The following is a 6,000-nucleotide window of genomic DNA, read 5'->3' on the forward strand; positions in this document are numbered from 1 at the left end:
TAATTGGTGTAAAATGCAGTTTTTCTTCAGTTTTCTCTGTTTTGATATAATAACCCACGTGATATTGTGAATTAAAATTAAAAGTGGTGTGTTATCTGTATGCATTATAAGCTTTCTGCGTGTATGTTCACGCCACGTAAAATAACATGAGATTAGCGGTTAGCGCAGTTAGGGTTACATTTAGGGTTAGGGTAAGTAGCTAGCGAATAGCACGATTAGGAGTTAGGGTTAGGTTTAGGCTTAGGACAAGTGGTTAGCGATTAGCACGATTAGCGGTTAGGTTTAGGGTTAGGGTAAGTGCTTAGTGATTAGCGCGGTCAGGGTTAGGTTTAGGGTTAGGGTACGTGCTGAGCAATTAGCACGATTAGCAGTTAGAGTTAGGTTTAGGGTTAGGACAAGTGGTTAGCGATTAGCACAATTAGCGGTTAGGTTTAGGGTTAGGGTAAGTGGTTTGCAATTAGCACAATTAGTGGTTAGGGTTAGGTTTAGGGTTAGGGTAAGTGGTTAGCGATTAGCACGATTAGTGGTTAGGGTTAGGTTTAGGGTTAGGGTAAGTGGTAAGTGATTAGCACAATTAGTGGTTAGGTTTAGGGTTAGAGTAAGTGGTTAGCAAATAGCACGATTAGCAGTTAGGGTTAGGTTTAAGGTTAGGACAAGTGGTTAGCAATTAGCATGATTAGCGGTTAGGGTTAGGGTAAGTGGTAAGTGATTAGCACAATTAGCGGTTAGGGTTAGAGTAAGTGCTTAGCGATTAGCACGATTAGCGGTTAGGGTTAGAGTAAGTGGTTAGCGATTAGCACAATTAATGGTTAGGGTAAGTGGTTAGCGATTAGCAGTTAGGGTTAGGTTTAGGCTTAAGGTTAGTGGTCACGGATATGTAAACCAGAGATCTTGGAGTACATTGACACGCAATCAAATAGCTTTGAATAACACGTGAAAGGATGAAAATGGGTACATATAGCACACCAAATGCCATAAGAACTGGCGTGACATACAACGCAATTTCAATGAGATCAGTCTGAATAACCACTAAATTTAGTCTGAGCTTTAACGAACATCTACATGGTACCCAAGTTAAAAAAAAAAAACAACCGAACAAGCGATTCCACGCACACCAGACCCCGCCCCTTGCATGTATTTTGCCCATTATAAGTAAATGGGAAGATTTTTTTAAAAGAAATGATGAAAAAATTTGAACTTGGACCTACTCTTCCCACAATGTAATGACATCTATTCTGGGTCACTGGCAATCTATAAACCCAATTTGGTACGAATTCAACTAATAGTTTTTCTGCGAAAGTGTTACCAAACAAACAAACTGAACAAAAAACAATATCCCTTGTCTTCCCTTCGGGGGGCGGGGTAAAAATGCCTGATTTTCAATGAAAAATACAAAACGCAGAGGATGATAGTACAATAAATGGTCATTAATCACTTAGGAAAAGGTTAGATTTAGACAAAAACTCAAGAGAAAGTCACCAAAAAAGTAGCTGTTAAAGTTAAAGAGCTATTAGTGACCAAAAGCAGCTACTGATTTAATTCTATTAATTCATGTAAATAATTGGTGTAAAACACAGTTTGTCATCTTTTCATGGTCATCAGATATGATCTGTTTGGACATTCAGAGGCTCCATAGTCACCATGGAAACACAGTCCTCTTCTACAACAGTGATTCACCAGTAAAACCCATGGAGTTGGATGGAGACACTTGTTTTTACATTCAATTATTGATATCTTTGATGAAAAAGTTTCTTTTTCTTCAGTTTTCTCTGTTTTGATAGAATAACCTTTGAGTTTTTATGATATCTAAATTAAGCATAGGAAATTACATCTGGGAAAATACATGAATTGGAGTAAAAAATGCAAAACACAGAGGATAATATTAAAATAAATGGTGATAAATCCCTTAAGAATGGTTAAATATACAGAAAAATACAGAAAAGTAGCACTGGGTTTTTATGGGTTTAAAAAAAAAAAAAAAAAAGAATCCGAGAGCTCATAACCGTGGATGCATTAGCTTTAAGGTCTTAGGTGCGGCATTTGACACATCATAGCAGGTGACAGGAAGAAGGTGTCGCCACCAGGAACGAGCAAATCACACGGCAGGAGGATGATTGTGTGCAGCTGAAATGGTTTCCTCCCTCCCATATCCTCCTCCTTCTTCCTCATCATCGCAAAATGCCATCCGAGCATGGCTGGCTTTTAATTTAATCTTATAAATGAGGTGCGCACTCCTAGACAACATGCTGTTCCAATTACAAATGGCTGCTTTATTGGGGGACAGCGACACAGGGGAAAGAGTGGGAGAGATAGAGTGAACGAGGAGGAGGAGGGGGAGGGGGGGGGTTATGAAGAAAAGAAAAAAAAAAAAAAAAAAAAAAGAGAAAGAGAGCCAGAGGAAAGATGGTGGTATGGAACATTTGTTAGTAATCCAATTCCACATACCATATGGCTTCATTACCATTATGCGGGAGAGAAGACTTCAGTCAGTCTGAAAATAAAGACCTACTTAGCCCCATCCAAACTGACCCCAAATGAGACATGTTTGTCTCCGTGTGACAGTGTTAGTGTTATTGCCCTGCTCTTGCATTCTTTGCGGTCGGTTCAGATTGAGCCTGAAGCTGCGCGTGGTTTCGCCATATGTGTGTGTGTGTGTATATACGAGCGTGCACGTGGCTTTAGTCCATGTCTGGGGTGTGTGTAAAGATAGGGATCGGGCGGTTTCCCAGTGACTGATTATTACGGAAGAGAGTCCTTAGTCATTACTGCAGAAAGAGAGAAAGAGAGGTGGAGGTGGAAGGGGGGGGTGGAGGGGAAGAAGGCCCATAAGCTAGCTCCATTCAGATGTGAAGATGACTGATAATGCAGGAGCAGCAGGACCCCTCGCTGGGTTCATTGGCCCCTAAGTGCTCTTTTGCTGAATGTGTCCCTTATCTTGCCCTGACAGCAGTAATAGAATATGCATAGCTCTATTAGCATACAAGGTAATGGCACCCTTGAGGGAGGGCACTGACATAAAACTTTAAGTAGAAATCAAAACATTGGTGAAGGCAGAAGCAGAATAAAAGGGGTTATTGTCACCCAGTGCAAACACGGCCCGAGGCCTCGACCGTGGCTGCACGCAAGGTATGCTGTCTTTACGCTTCCGTGCACATCTGTCTGCACACACACACTCATACGGAGAGAATTTAATAAGTTCTGCACACCCACATGCATATAAGTGTGCCATTTTATCATACGTACAAAGAACATATTACATATTACATATTACGCGCGTATTTTTCATGTACGCTCCCATACTGAATCATCCTCCTCGGGGCATCTAGCGCTAAATAAAGTGAAATGGGGTGCAAAACGTGGCAGCGTACCATCTTACCTCAAAGTCTCCAAATAAAAGAGAATACGTAAAGGCAGATTTATGGCGAGCCGAACACATTTGCCATTTCCATGAGCGTTCACACAGTAAAACAGACCTGAGAAAAAAACCGTCTAAATATCGGCCTAAAGTGCCAAAATGAGCTGTAATCGAAGGCATTTAGGAGAAATAAAACAGAACTCCGGCGAGACGTTTGCTGGCGAGACGTTAAGGGGGCTGACAAGAAGCGAAGGTGATGGGTACGGAAAGGTGATGAGAGGGGTTTTCGCGCGCACATTATCTTACTGTACTTTTCACTGGAGCGCAGGCTGAGCGGGGGTCAGACAAACAACACGAGGCTTGCCCGCACGACCGACGCTCGGCATAAGAAAGCAATTTACAGCTCCTTCCACGTCACCTAGAAAAATGATAAAGAGAGAGAGAGAGGCCGAGTCCAGTGAGAAGCCTAATTTCGTCTAGTGGGACCGGACTGGGAGAGTGTTAGCTTTTCCACATATTAACTTTTATTAAATATATTAACCTTGGGGAAGAAGCCAAGGAAGTCGTGTCAGTAAAGGTTAAGAATTAACGCCACCGGGGCATGCCGTTTGGAGAGCGCAACGCCCCGCTCCCATACGGAACAACCTCTTCCCTTTTTTTCCCTCTTTTCTTTGTGCGGCTTCGGCGAGTGTGCGCAACAAAATCAACACTAATAAGGCAATAATATCAGTAATTGCGTCGTCAATTGTAATTACGGTGATTATGGAGTCCTCTTTGATATGCGGCGCTCCTCCGGTGTCGATACGAGCCATATGTGAACACGGGACAATTATGCTAATGATTCCACATCCGAGCGTGTAATTCTAATGTGAAATAAAGTTCACCACCTTGACTATGAGAGACTGGTGAGGAATGTGCCCCTGCGCTGAGAGCCTGGGCCATTACAGAATAGAATAGAATAGAATAGAATAGAATAGAATAGGGCTGGCTATCATGGCCAATTTCCTTAATCGATTCGATTTCTATTAATAAGGTTCTGAATCGATTAATTGCAATTCGATTCGATTCAGTATTAATTGATTGAGTCAGATTCATTTAATGATACCAAAGTACAATTTTGAGTTGTAACTTGACTATCTGACTACTGCAGCCATGCAACACAGAATCAATATGATATGAGAAAGGAAATAAATCTTGAAAAAAGGTAAACGACACGCACATCCAAAATAAGAGGTGTGCAGGATCCCAGAAAGTTAAACATGAAAAAATAAAGGAAGGTCCGCACAACCTGTGAGCTCCCAAACCATTTATTCAGTGACGTTTCAGGCCGAGGCCCTTCATCAAAAAAGGAAAGGAAATAAATCTGACATTTCAGCAGTAAATAGATGAATCTGCTCTGAAATAATGAACAGGACACAAACATGTCCATGTTTCTACAGTGGCTCAGAACAGACTTCTTCGTCCTCTTTTTTCTGTTTTATGGCTGGTGCTTCCAGCCTTAAGGCACATTACTATCACCCTGGGGCACTGCCACCAGTTTGGTTCCCCTGAAACAGAATCATGTTTGGCCCTTGGTACAAGAAACTCACAAGAGGGGGAAGGTGGGCGGGGCTTCGTGATTTCCGCTTTACTATTCCTCTAACTTCGTACTCAGCCACAGGCGATCCAAGTTAACAGTTCAAGAACGACTGGCTTCCGTGATCCGCCTCCACCAGCCAGTTCCTCCACACTGCAGGTTCGAATTTGAGGCCAGGAGGACCTCCCACAGAGGGTTTTCCCCACGATTTGAGTACGCAAAATTAAAAAGAAATCAATCCAAAATCGATTTTTTTTACCCAGCCCTAAAATAAAATAGAATAGAATAAGGGATGTAAACAATTAATCTGCCTATCTAACTATCAATTAACTGTCAATAAGAATTTGATTGATTAAATTATTAATTGTCGGTTAATTGCCCTTTTCCACGGCGGGATTAGTAATGTCGACAGTAGGGGGTAGGGCTGCACAATTTGGGAAAAAAACTGACTGCAATTTTTTTAACCCTGCGATATACAGTCAACCAAAATAGTGTATACACACATCAGGAAAAGAAAATCTTGCATAAATTTTTAATTTGCATAAGTACTTCTATATATATAGGTACCTCATCCAAAGTTTGATCAAATTACAATAACACTGTGTACTGTTGTACGATGTTTTCCCAACAGATGGCATTACTCTCATGAACGTAGCATCAACAAGTGACGTCTACAACCTGGTGGCGGTATGGTTGTTGATTGAGGAACGTAAGATCATTTTAAAGTGGTACTTCAAATTTGAGAATGTTGTTGAAGTCCAAAGACAATGGAGGCGTGAGTTTGGTTCAGAACCTCCTACACATCTGACAATTTCACGGATTTGTGAAGTTCGTCGTGCACATAAATGTCTGGAAGCCAACGGCCACCACTTAGAGCACCTCTTGTAATTGTAGAGGCCAAAGGTAACTTGAATTAATCACGTGATGTCTGAATAAATTTGATATTGAAATACTTATGCAGGTTTTTCTTTTCCTGATGTGTGTATCCATTATTTTGACTGACTGTACATTATGATATGAAAAGATACTCGGGAGGATATAATATCTGTGTGGTGCCAACGTAAATGGT

The sequence above is a fragment of the Sphaeramia orbicularis genome, chromosome 7, assembly GCF_902148855.1.
Source record: "Sphaeramia orbicularis chromosome 7, fSphaOr1.1, whole genome shotgun sequence".
Taxonomy (NCBI): Eukaryota; Metazoa; Chordata; class Actinopteri; order Kurtiformes; family Apogonidae; genus Sphaeramia; species Sphaeramia orbicularis.